This window comes from Fundulus heteroclitus, chromosome 21, assembly GCF_011125445.2.
Source record: "Fundulus heteroclitus isolate FHET01 chromosome 21, MU-UCD_Fhet_4.1, whole genome shotgun sequence".
Classification (NCBI taxonomy): Eukaryota; Metazoa; Chordata; class Actinopteri; order Cyprinodontiformes; family Fundulidae; genus Fundulus; species Fundulus heteroclitus.
The window spans coordinates 40,252,149-40,265,980 of NC_046381.1; the positions used below are offsets into that span (position 1 = coordinate 40,252,149).

Below are 13,832 nucleotides of genomic sequence, written 5' to 3' on the forward strand. Positions count from 1 at the left end.
AATAAGATCATCTGCCACTGGAATGAGTATTTTGACTCCTAAATTAAGATAATTAGATATTTAACACTTGAAATAAGAAGATGGAGATGCATTGTTCCTATTTTAAGTGCAAAAATCTTATTCTGTTGGCAGATCATCTTATTTACCTGCTCAAATCAAGGACAGATACACAAATTTTAGGAAAATTTTACTTATTTTTAGTCCCGTTTTACCAGGTCTGAGGGCCTCACATGTGGTCCTGGGGGGCCACCTGGTGCCCACAGGCCACATGTTGGTGCTTTATAAAAACCCAGAACCAGGACTGTGAGCACAGTAAAGACCCTCAGGAGCTCCACAGTGTGTGTAACAGCAGAAATGTCTGTAAAGACATTAATAATTATATAACGCTAACATTATGCGTCATGCAGCGTGAGGCTGGAGGCGTGCCGCCTGACATGCACCGTATGACAGACGGAAATGATTCAGCATTTTTTCTTCCCATCTGATTGGTGCACATCAGTCACATGGAATTCTACAAAATATGTTTCTATTTTAACTTTTAATGTGTCTAAATATTAAAACTACACTGAATGTATATTTCTGCATTTTTTTCCAGTTCCTTAGATTAAGCTAATCTGTTTAAATGATTTTAAAACACTGGAATAAAAACATAAAATGTGTTTTTTTTTTTTGTATAAACTAAATGACAACATGGGCTACAGGTATGACTGAATAGACCAACGACTTTGCAAACAGGTTGAACCTGCTGAATTTTCTGGAAGTGGGTGTGAGTGAAACCAGAGGAATGAGCGTATCTGCGAGAATTCATTGTTGACATTCCAGAGGAGGACCAGAGCATTCACACTGCGGCCCACACAAACGCAGAGTTTGTCTTCATCTTCACAGCTTGGTGCAACAAAACTGAGCCGGAAACTAAACCTTAACCTTCCTAAAGCATTGAGGACCCACTGATCCCCAGTTTGGGTGGATCCAGAGGGACTTTTGATATTTAGGAGGCCAAAAACTTTCATTTCTTATATTTTGGTTACATAATTAAACAAAAATTATTTGCAAGCCACTGAAAAACACCAGGAAAATATAAAGCCACCTGCTACGGTATTTGTTGTGGAGGATAAAGACTATTTCTCCTGATTTAGTTTGCTTTTATAGTTCATCTGAGGAGACAAATTTATATTCAACAGGAGACAAAATGTGCAACACTTTAGGGTGAGGCAGCTGCTAGGAAGACAACCTAAGCATTTAAAACGCTCCCAATTATCAAATTATGATGATTATTGAAAGAGAAAATGTTTTTACAGGTGCAGAGATTTAAGGTGAGCACAGACAGGTAAACAGGATCAGAAGGTAGGAAACAAAAAAACTGACTATATTTAACAATTTAACAATTAAGACGTCATAACTGTAAGGTTGCAATAGTTGTGTCACATGAAAAAACAAAAATGTTCTGTGAAACTTTTTTAACCTATCATCACATAGTTCTAATGGGTTTAAAAGTACATAGCCACGTTATATGCTTATATAAAAAAAACGTTTGATCGTGATAAAATAAGGTTATATACATCAAGCCTCTATCCTAATAATGTTTTATGGTCCTTTTTGTGGATAAATAGCCCCAGCACCGGGCGTGATTAGCAGATGTAAACAGACGTGGCGCCCTCTAGTGACAGTATCACAGAACTGTTATAATGCCGGTTTGTTTAATTAATAAATCTAAATTAAATAATGCCGGACCGAGCCTGATCCTCTTCAATGCCTCGCAGTAAAACGGTAGCTTGGTATGATTGAAGACCAACATTATTAATCAAATAAACCAATCTACAGCATCTTTAAGAGCCTCATATCAGAACAGCCGTTAGCCACTTCTTTTTTTAACCTCTGCTGTGCATGCTCAGTACGTACTCCCGTAATATCATAAATAAACATGAAAGGGCTTTTTTACTCGCAAATTGAGCAAAAACAAAGAGTAAAACACCAAAACAACAACTAACACTCCAGCAGGACATGATAATATTTCATAAAATCTTTGTATGCAACCAGAGTGAGCTGCTGACGTATAAATTAAAAAAGTCAAATAATGCGGCTATGCACCTTTAAGGTGGTCAAGTCAATATTTTTGCCAAATTGTTGCCACTCGATGCATTAAATTAAGTAATTAAATTACTTTAAATATATAGGCATGTATTTGGCTTGCTAAATTGTATTGAATAAGCAACAATATTCATTAAAAATTTGTCCAAAGTTAAGTTCTGGAAAGACAGACTGTCATTTTCTGGTTAAAGTTATAAACTGAACTTCAGAAAAAGAGAATATCGTATTCTTACCATTTCAAAACAAACTGATTAAATAATAGCTTCATAATAAACAGGGAGCAGACGAGGTCACCAGTTATAGACAGAAATGCTGACTTCAGCATTAAATCCTAAAGACGTCTTACCATTATACCAAGAAGGGCTGCACCCATAAAGTGGCGTTCTCAAAGTTTAACACAATAAACACTGTTTAAAAATATTTAAGAGAGTAGACAAAAATAAAAAAAGGAAGACATGTAGTTGAGCTAAAAAAGCTGGATCACATTTTTCACACAGCACTCCAACCTACACTGCTGCTGCAGCTGGTAGATCAAGAAAATATAATATACCAGAGATAGAAACTACACCGCTGAATAAATTTACATGGACCAGATCCTCGTTTACAACGTTTTGTCCACGTCTGTTCTGATAAAATATTATTTTATTTATTCATTCCTCAGTAGTAACGTTATATTTGTATCATCAGCAAACCGGCAGATAAATGGAAGCACAGAGTGGCGCATTAATGATAATTAATTACATTTATAGTTACATGACTGAACACTTTTACCAGGTGTTATCTTTTCTACCGTTTTGCCAAAAAGGGAAGTGACATTTAAATTACAAATTTCTCTAAACAAAGGCTGAATTGTCCCTTTCTTACTGGTTTTCCCTTAATAAAAAAAGTTTGTCTCAGTGTAATTAATGATGTGTTTTGCTAACCAGATAGAACCCTGTGCCTTAACTTAAAAAACAAAATGGGATAAAGTATTTTCTTGGTTTCGGTAAGTTTGAAATGTTAGTAGCGTGAAAACATTATTAGACACAATTAACTACCTAATAAGCAGAGGTGCTGTAGGATAAGTTCAGAACAAGGTGGTTCTGGTTAAAATGAGTGTCTCCCTCATTGCAGCTAGTTAGCAGCTAGTTAGCAGCTAGTTAGCGGCTAGTTAGCGGCTAGTTAGCGACTAGTTAGCAGCTAGTTAGCGTCTAGTTAGCAGCTAGTTAGCGGCTAGTTAGCAGCTAGTTAGCAGCTAGTTAGCAGCTAGTTAGCAGCTAGTTAGCAGCTAGTTAGCAGCTAGTTAGCAGCTAGTTAGCAGCTAGTTAGCAGCTAGTTAACTTGTTTTTATACAAAACAAGCTGGCTAGCAAAGCAACTAGACTTTACTTTAGCTGATAAAATTTGACTTAAGCTTATTTAACCTTTGTAAAAAAAATATTATTAAGAATACAACATTTTTCAAGAGGGACCTAGCAATACAGCTGCTCTACAGCTATAATAAAAACAAGCATTCATACATATAATAATAAAATAAATAAGCCCCAAAAAGGTCAAAAATATAAATCAATTAAACACATAAGACAGACTTTTAAGCAAGTGCAGTAAATACGTCTCTCCTGTTTCTGGTCTTTTAATTGTCCATTTAATTCCCCAAAAAGTCATAAGTTTAGTCTGATTTATCTGATTTAGTTATTTTAGTTGCTACCTGCTGTTTGCATTACAAGCACCTTTACATTTTTAAAAAGGTGGTGATGTGTAAATAAACTTTAAATGTTTATTTACACATTTGAAGCGTAGTGGCACATATATGCTCATTGTGCTGCGCAAAAAGTAAAGTTATAAAAGTACTGGAAAATAAGCAAAGACTTATTATGTTCAGGCAGTTTTCTTAGAGCTGAGCTTTGCAGAACTCACAGAGCACTAGAAGAAGTCGCTGCGCCGCATGAAATGCCTCACAGTCATGCTGTGCAAACATGTGGTCAGTAGGAGACAAACTGCGAGGTGCAGAGATACTAAAACAGAGTAAAAAACCCCCAGAGTAGTATGGGCAGCACATTAACGCATTAATAGAAAGGTTAACTAGGGTTAATGTTATGTTATTTGAATAAAAACGAGTCTCCAGCAGACTGACCGCCGTTTGCTGCAGATCGATGTGGTGTTTTCAGGCTGAATGACTTCTTAATGGGTTTCCTGACTCATTACACACAGATCAGATCTCGTTGTCTGGGACACCTTCTCAGCTGGAGAGGGAGAAATATTTATCTCCAAGCTGCCAAACCAACACTTCAGACTGTTAGAGCTTCACTTTTCCCTTTAGTGAAGGAAACACGTGTTTTCAGAACGGCCGAAACAACAAACGAGTACCAGGAGGAAAAATGCATCATGTTTTTATAATGACTGGGTGGGTGTGTTCTGCTTTTCAGCAGGAAGTCTGTCCCAGCGTTGCTCAGGAAATAACACAGAAATTTAAAAGAAAAAACACAAAGTCAACATCCAACAGACTTTAAATCAACTTAAAGGTTACCAGATTCCATCACACTGACTGCAGATGTAAAGCCAAGCATCTAGAGAGGAAGAATCAGGACTTTCCAGCAAACATGCAGGTGGAAGCTGCAACCTGGTGGCGCCCCCTAGCGGCCAGGAGTGACGCCTGCATGCAGGCCTGCGGCGGCAGCCGGAGGAAAGAGAGCAGGCCACTGGGTCAAGTTCTGAGAAGTTTCCTCTGACGGGTCTGTGTGGTGCAGCGAGCAGGAAGCTGCAGCTTCAGCGAGGTTACAAACACGTCCCGACAACACGCAGCTGAATAAAAACACGCAGCAGAATAAAAACACGCAGCAGAATAAAAACACGCAGCTGAATAAAAACACGCAGCCGAATAAAAACACGCAGCCGAATAAAAACACGCAGCTGAATAAAAACACGCAGCAGAATAAAAACACGCAGCTGAATAAAAACACGCAGCAGAATAAAAACACGCAGCTGAATAAAAACACGCAGCAGAATAAAAACACGCAGCTGAATAAAAACACGCAGCAGAATAAAAACACGCAGCAGAATAAAAACCCGCAGCTGAATAAAAACACGCAGCAGAATAAAAACCCGCAGCTGAATAAAAACACGCAGCAGAATAAAAACACGCAGCAGAATAAAAACACGCAGCTGAATAAAAACACGCAGCAGAATAAAATAAAAACCCGCAGCTGAATAAAAACACGCAGCAGAATAAAAACACGCAGCTGAATAAAAACACGCAGCTGAATAAAAACACGCAGCTGAATAAAAACACGCAGCTGAATAAAAACACGCAGCAGAATAAAAACACGCAGCAGAATAAAAACACGCAGCTGAATAAAAACACGCGTGTTTACGCAGCAGAAAGGTTTATAATCAGCCATGAATGTGTTCATACCGACGGCAGATATAGACTCAGAGCGATTTCTATTTAGACTATTTTAATTATAACGCGTTTATTTACAGGCTCCTTTCATAAAGTTCAGAATCACCGTTAAAATAAAATAAAAACGGATAAGAAACATAGATAAAATAAGTTATCTGGAGTGGTGCAATCACAGGGAAGGGGTCAGTTTTAAGTCTGGATCTGACCAGAGGAAGTGGGTAAAAGATCCAGGATTTGGGTCCAGAGCAGGAGAAGGTTCTGGTCTGAGGAGAACGGAGGGAACGAGGAGGAAGATAGAGGAGGAGGGTCTGAGGAAGGAGGAGGAGGAGGAGGCGACATGAAGAAGATGAGATAAGTGGGTGGAGGGGGAGATTGTGATCGATGTGATGAGGCTGTGGGTGGCAGAAGAAAGTGACGGAGAAAGCTGATTAATACTGACTAACATGCAGAGCAGCTGACGTTATTAATGCTCTGTTTTAATGTTCTCACACTGCTTTATATGTAAATAGGACTGCTGTATTCAGAATTTAGCTCCAAGTTGTATATTTTACAAACAGTTTTCCCTCAGGGACGCTTGTCTCCAGAGCTGAGAGTTTGCTACAGGCTCCAAAACCAAAAAACAAGCCCTTAATATTCTGCAGCCCAGAATTTATCAAACTCTGGTTTGATAAAGAGGAGGAGCCACTTTCTAATGGCATGCTTAGAAATCTGAACGAGGCAGCATTTATGTGGTTTATAATCTGAGATCAGTTTGTTTCCTGAAGTGATAGAAAGCCTTTCAGCCTCATTGGCCACATGGACGGATGTTGGACTTTTAAGCACATTTGTCTGCAGCAGAAGCTGCAACTTCATGTAATTGTGCAAATTGAACGTTCGTGGAACACGGAGCCGGTTTACAGCGTTGGATCAGTCTGAATATCTGCAGCCTGTGATCAACAAACCTAAACCTGATTTCATACTTTATTCTGCCATATTTGCAGGATTTTAGTCTTCTACTGCCTTCATTTAACGAACAACAGCTACAGGTTGGCGTATCTGGATTTTTAAATTGAATAAAACTCTGTATGTGAAACGCTGTGGTTAGAAATAAGTCGTGTGGATTTGTATTATTTAGTCAGCACTGAATCAGGATTAAGTTGACATCTGGGCCACGCCCACATGTTAACTTTCTCAGGCTCCACTGGAGCGGTGCAGGTTTCCACTCGTCCTGCTGAGTGGAAACGTCTCACCCTGATCATGTTAAATCAAACCCACTTTTAGTCTTTTCTCCTCATAAATGACTGAGATACTGACATTTCTAGGTTTTGAACAAATAACTGATTAATTCATTTATTTGAAGCCTTTCTGTTCAGTTTTAATCCAGACAGCAAAATTCATTTTGATGACAATTTTAACAATTTTCTCCAACATAAATATTTTTTACTAAGGCTGGGCGATAAAATCAATTTAATTGATTAATTAGAATTTACAATTTAAGACTGATTTTTTTCTTCTTAATAATCAGGATTTTATTTTGCTATTGATCTCGTTGGGCTTCCTAGAGAACAACTGAATATGTTTAGGAAAATATACGGTAAAGAGGAAACTTTTATACCATAATATGAGGCACTTTAATTCACTCATTTACTTATTTAAGTTAGTTTGAAGCTACAGCAGTGAATTCTGTTCTCAGCTCGTTGTGTAAAACCACCAGCAGCAAACATTTAGTTATATTCTCATTGTTTACTACGGCAGGGCGGCCATCTTGCTTTACCAGCATGTTTTACACCTTTTATTTAGTTACACTTTTGATTTCAGGCGACTCCCAGAAGAAACCATTGACATGAAGTCAAGTTTTTAAAAGAATTTCATTTTGTGGGGAAAAAAAAGGAGGAAAAAAAATTGATTAATTGGATTTAGGAAAATTATATTTTTAGGCCATATCACCAAGCCCTAATTTTTACGACTTTTCGTCCTGCAGATCTAATTTAACTGTGGCTCTTATTAAAAAAAAAGAAAAAACACACTAACAGGGCTGGGTGGTTAATCTAAAATAGCAACAATATTGCTCAGAATACTTTTATTAAAATGTTTTAACCATGTAGAAAAGTCTTGTTCCAGAACCCAGAAGAACTGCGGTTCCAGGTTTCCTGGTACAGAAAAAAAAAACAAAAAAAAAAAAAAAACAGCTAACTTGATATGAACTCAGAGAAAACAATGAGGCGGTTTTATTATTGTAAACATTAACACGTCTGCAGCCCTAGTTTCCATTTTACCAGTAATAAAGACAAACAGGGTTTATGGCATCAAAGGATAAGTCAGAATCAGCAGCAATTAGCAGCATAACGAGGAGACGGTAGCGTCAGATTATACAGCACATTAGTTTTCCAGCCATATTTAACGAGAAATGACTCAAAACTAGTGTTGCACTGATGCCATTTTTTGGCCCTGATACCGATACCTGGCTGTGCAGTATCGGCCGATACCGATACCATCTGTTTGATATTGATGTGTGTATATATGAAGAACTGCATACTACTTGGATGTAAAATAATTGCCATCATGGCTTTGTCAAGCTGCTACCTTTGTAAATCAGGACAAAGACTAATACAAAGTGAATCTAGTAGAACTAATGAGTGTCAGGAGAGAGAAGGCTGCGTTCAAGTGACATACAAACATCAAAATATCTGTGCCTATTTGTTGGTACTCGCCGATACCGATACCAACATTTTAGAGCGGGAAGATTTTACTGGTATCGGTATCAGTGCAACACTACTCAAAACTCTAATTTACAGACAGGAAATGGACTTTACTGTCGCTGCACTGACCCTCATTTTCTCTCTTGGTTTCCCCAGATCTACATTTTTTTTAAAAATCCCCATTTATGATGTTAGAGAAGCAGCCACTGATGCCCCATCAACCTGGGGAGGGTCAAAGGTCATTTCCAAACCGTCTGAAGTTTATCAGCCAGTCCTTCCATGAGTGGACGTCCCAGCAGACTCAGCACTAGAGCAGAAATCAGGAACCCCAGAACTCCTTCTCTGCCTCCTTCTACAGGCCTCAGTCAGCAGGTCAGAAAAGAATCAAAGTTCTGCTCTGGCCTAGTCAAAGTCCAGACCTCCACCGGGCTGAAATAAGAGAGCCGTGAGGAAAGGCACGTCTGCAAAGCTCAATAAATGAAGCAACAATTAAATATTGGGTGAGAATTTCTCCACAGCGATGAGAGAAGCAGGTAAAGCTGAAGGTCCGACAGCTGCTCCTACATGTCCACCATGATGGATCGTAGTTTTTGTACTCAGCTGCTGTTTTTATCTGCTGTAAACGTTTATCTGGTTTGATTGTCCGCTTTAACCCGAGAGCTTTAATAAAAGAGGAAATGAAAAGTTTGTTTTGCTGCTGTGCTGCTAGAGCCGCCGGCCGGCCGGCGTTACGTCACACTTCCTGCTTCTTGCTCAGATTAAAACTGCCGGGTGGGCGTGGCCGGGCGGGGCGCGCCTTACGGTAAAGTCAGACTGCTGCACGCCTCAGCCGCTGGTCACCAAACATCTCTGACTGCCGCGTCACTCCAGGAAGCATCACGCCTTTGTTTTCAGTCAGATGATGTCAATCAGCAGCTCAGCAGGCGGATAGATTCATTTACTGAGACACGATCGGCATCCGGACCCGACCGGGGTCACATTCCTCCTCAGCTCTGAAACTGAGTTTACTCATTTAGAATTTATTTATCTTAAAAACAGGCAGAATATGTAAGACCCCTATTATTTTTACTTTTTGTTAGACTTTGTGGCCCCTGTGGCAGCAGGTCTAAGCCCTGACCATCTCCCTGTAGAGCAGTAACTCATTTATTCAGACCAGAATGATGCCGTCTGAGAGCGATAACAGCAAATCTAACTCACCTGATCCCCATTCACACCTGAAGCCTCGTGATTTTAACGAGTCACATGACACCAGGGAGAGAAAATGGCTAATTGGGACCAAAGCTGGTGTTTTTTTTCTTAGAGGTGTGCTCACTTTTGTTGACAGCAGTTTAGACATTAATGACGAATTTTGAAGGGACAACAAATTTACAACCCGAACGCTGCATCTGATCAAGACGTCACGTCTTCTGCATCGTCACATGAACAGATCTAATAAAATATTTACAAAAAAGTGAGGGGTGTGTTAACTTTTCTGACTTATTGTAGCAGTTTTAAAAATCCAACTAATTTAAAATAAATAACTCAATAAATAAAAGTGACCCAGGCCTGATTTATTAAGTTTTTCTTCTGCTCCAAATCCAGAGCCGGTCCACAGTTTTCTGGGGCCCTGAGCAGAATGTGGACCGAGGCCCCACATGGGCCCCACAGGAACCAAAACTTAACTAATATTTATCTTTTTCATATTGTCTCTGCCAGATGAAAATGTTTTATTTATTTTCTCATTAAGATGTATTGATATTTAGTACTTTTGTCACATTTTGTTGTTGATTTTTTTCAAAAGATTTAGAAAAATTGAAACAGAAATAATGCAATAAAGTCAAAGTTTTTAACATAAGTTGATGATAAATTTTTGTGATTTTAAATATGACTGAAACAACAGTGAATATGAATTTAGCCTAAATTAACAGATAGTCTAAGACACATTTATTTAAAAATAAATAAACCCGGCTGTGATGAAGCTGATCTGGTTTGAATATTTTTGTGTCACAGTTCAGGACATTTCTTTGACCAGGGCCCTTTTTTTCTCTCCATGATTGCATAAAGTCGTACGGGGTTTTATTATTTGTCCTCCCCTGCTTGTTTAACAGCAGTCCTGCTGCCACACTCAGCAGCAGGCGATACGAGGAGCGTTAAAAGCTCGCTCAGAGGAGCGCATTAGACTGAAACTTCCTCCCCGGTGACCAAGTCTGCACACTAGAAACATTTAAACAAAATGCCTGCAGTGTTTTATTGTTTCAGCTTAATGGAAAAACCTGCAGCTGCTTTATATTCTGCATCAACGGAGATCTGAGGGACATTTCTAATCTGAAAGGTTCATTTGATTAAAGATCAGAAACATGACAAGATAATCTTTTTAAACCCCGAGTCCAGTCGCCTCGTCACGTTTAGGAGAGAAACCTTTTCAATCAGCCTTTAGTGGTGAAACTGCTGGATTTATTGGTGATTAATAAAGATTTCTGACCTCCAGACACTGAATTATCGGAGCGGGAGAGGATGGAGGCGTACGGGGAACCAGAGAACCCTTTCAGCATCGATTCACTGCCGCCATCTTTACTGGGAACGGCGAAAGCGTCTGTGTGGAGAAATAAAATGTCTGTAAAGCAATCGGCACTTAGTGAGTGTTTAGTGGCCAGCAGGCAGCAGCCTTAGAAAAGTCATTTCACCACTTTGACCCGTCAGAACAAACGTCTTCATTAAGGATTTCATGTGACCGACCAACACACAGTAAAACGTAATTATGAAGCTAATTAAATTATAATGAAAATGAAATTACTTAGAACCAGCGTTGGCTCTATCAGGATGCGTCTCTCCGGCCTTCACACACCCAGACTGAATTATTTTCCTCATTCTACTTTGTAAAAAAAAGCTCAACCTCAGTCAGATTGAATGGAAATTGACTTTGAAGATTAACTTTATGTATTATAACATACATCATAAGGGATGTTACCAGAGAACCGAGTATTTCTGGTAAGAACATGAATAAATCATCATTGCAACATTAGTCTGTGCAATATAGCAAAGGATTGTTTGGAGGCCTTAATTGTGTGCTGATTTATTCATGATCTTTCATGCTAATGTCATATTTAGCCAACCAGTCTCACAGCAGGGGGCGCTAACGAGACGGCTAACGGTCAGAGAGCGACAGAAGCTCAGAGGAGAAGAAGAAGAAGGTAAAAGCATCGTTTCTTCTTCAGTTCTCGGTACTCAGAGGCATTCCTGCAGGCCGATGGGTCCCGTTCCACTTCAGCGCCGCTGAGTGAATCTCTCACTCACCCTTTGCTCCGTATGGCGTGACATTTAGCCCTGAACATATTGATTAAAGGCTGAAAGGCTCCGCCGCACCCACTGCCCCTTGAGCTTTCAGGCTATCAGCGTCTCTGAGCGTTTAGTGCCAAAGCACACAGTCAATCCCACCCAGAAAGTCAATCCAGCACTCCCATCCTGAGGAAGAGCCATTAGACATACAGGATCCTACCTGCTCCCCCGTTAGCCGGGCCCTGCTGGACTCCCTGATCCATTAGCAGAGCAGAGAATGAGGCCGATGTTTCAGGATTACTCTGTCAGGGATCCTGGGTGTTTACTCATTATTACAGACACGTAATTTATACCAAACCAGGGTGTCTTTTTGACCCAACTTTGCTCTTATTTTATTTTAAAAGAAGTGCAAAGACGCCAAAGAAGCAATCTCCCGCAGAGAAACGGTATCTTAAGCTCAAGTCTTTAAGATCCAGCAAAGAAACGAACGCCGGACCAGAAAGATGCGTCAGCCTTCAGTCATGTTCCGCCAACATGAACGGGGGCCCCATACGGAGTTCATTCAGGCTGGACAGTTACTATGTGGCTCTGGTTTCTGGATGCTTTCTCATATGGGACCCATCAGTGACCAAATACACCTCCTATAAAATAAAAACACCAAGGTTGTCTATCTAGGGTAAAATAAGTCTTAAATTGGTATAAAGATTTTTTTTTGAATTACTCAAGACACATAGAACCCATATGGGTCCCACATTTTACCCACCAGTGAAGAGCACCAACAGGGGCCGCCATCAGGGGCCCGTTTTCCACTGTAATGTGTAAATACTGCCTGTTTAGGAGCTGACAGCTAAGATCAGCTTGTTGGAACTAAAAGCGTCTCTGAATTTAGACCAGAGGAAGACATCAGGCTCGAAAACAACAAGCAAGCCAAAGGGCATGGAGTCAAAGTCAGTTCAGTTCAGATTCTGCCTGCTAGTGTTGAGGTGGGCCTTAGGATCCCCCAGAATGAGCTGCTGGGTCCTACTGGGTCCTACTGGACCGTACTGGTCCCGTTACACCCACTGAACACGCAGGTACAAGCCATGCACGGCTGCAGGGAGGCATCTCCAGCAGACCATCACAGGACAGATAACAGCTCACACCCAGACACTCATCTCTTGAGTTCAGGACCTTCTTTATACCAGCAAGAGTTAAAAGCCATAAATAAATAAAAACCTGTTCTGATACTGGTCTGGTTCTGGACTGAAAACTTCTGTCTGGGTTGACTGGAACCTTTCAAGTGAAATCAGAAAAACCTGCGGCTGTTCTGCTTCTTATGACTTCCTGTCAGCTTTAGACCACGAAAGTCTTTCGCTAACATCTTTATGCTGCTGCTGGTGTTGCAGAAAGAGGAAAGCCTCGTTGCAACACGAAGAACACAAGAGCACAACCTGAGCAAGATGGAGGTTCTGGAGGTTCTGACGGCCTGAAAGAGGCGCCTCTCTGCTGGTGGAGCATTTTCTAGGAATGAATGAAGCCGAGGCGCCGCAGCTCTGGCGCTCTGGGTCACACCGTGGTGGCTTGGCTGGCTGGCATGGAGGGGAAGTGGCTTTGTTGGGTTTAGAGCTGCAGAGCGCAGAGGAGTCACGCAAAAAAGGGGAAGAAGCGCCTTGTTGTGGCAGGGAGGAGTGACGAACCGACAACCCCGCCGGCCGGGTGACGCGCTCACCAGACAGGTCTGACTCGTTCCCTGCCGCGCAAGAACCGGGCCAGAGCCGGGAGATTTAATTCACCTGGATCCCCCCTGAGAGCGCAGCGAACCGGACAGCTGCTGCAGGGAGGAGGGGCCGTGAGGGGGGGAGTCCTCCACACCGCAAATAAACAAATAAATAAACAATAAATTCATAAATGTGTAAATAAAGACACACTAATTAATCAAACCGCTGCTCATCATCAGGCTAACAGCCTTAAAAATGGAAAATTAACCTTCCCAAATTACGCACAACTCCTACAAACTTCTCTCAGCACACATCCATGAGACACACAGAGAAAATACAATTAAATTAAATAAAATTAAATAAAAACTGAGCGTCAAAGCGAAGCTCTGAGGCCCAAACATGAAGCTCACCCTCCCGATGTGAAGCGAAGCGACGGCAGCTGCTGCTCTGGCGGAGCTGAGGAGCCGCGACCAAGAACAAGCGCCTGCGTCCCAGCGGCGCGCTAAGCTGGCAGCAACTACGCACGGAGCGCCACTTCCGGTGCCGCCGCCTTCAAAATAAAACGCCCGAAACATGGAGGTTAAAAAATCACGAGATCTTATTTAAACTATTTAACCTTACTTTCACCAGGAGAAAATAATAATTAGAATATTTTACAAACGTCTAGATCCTTCAGGTAAACAGCAGGAATGATGAGGGTTCAAGGTAAAATAAATGTAAAGAAGTTAAAACAAGT

The 13,832-nt window shown here is 40.8% G+C and overlaps 1 protein-coding gene across 1 annotated transcript in view; it reads right to left on the minus strand.

Annotated features, from left to right (window-relative positions):
* The window catches only part of pld1b (phospholipase D1b), a 63,296-nt gene extending 49,716 nt beyond the window's left edge, over window positions 1-13,580 (minus strand). The window contains exon 1 of the mRNA XM_036124958.1: window positions 13,507-13,580. The gene's annotated coding sequence lies outside the window, so the exon portion shown is untranslated. The remainder of the gene's footprint in view (window positions 1-13,506) is intronic.
* Window positions 13,581-13,832: the final 252 nt, after the last annotated feature.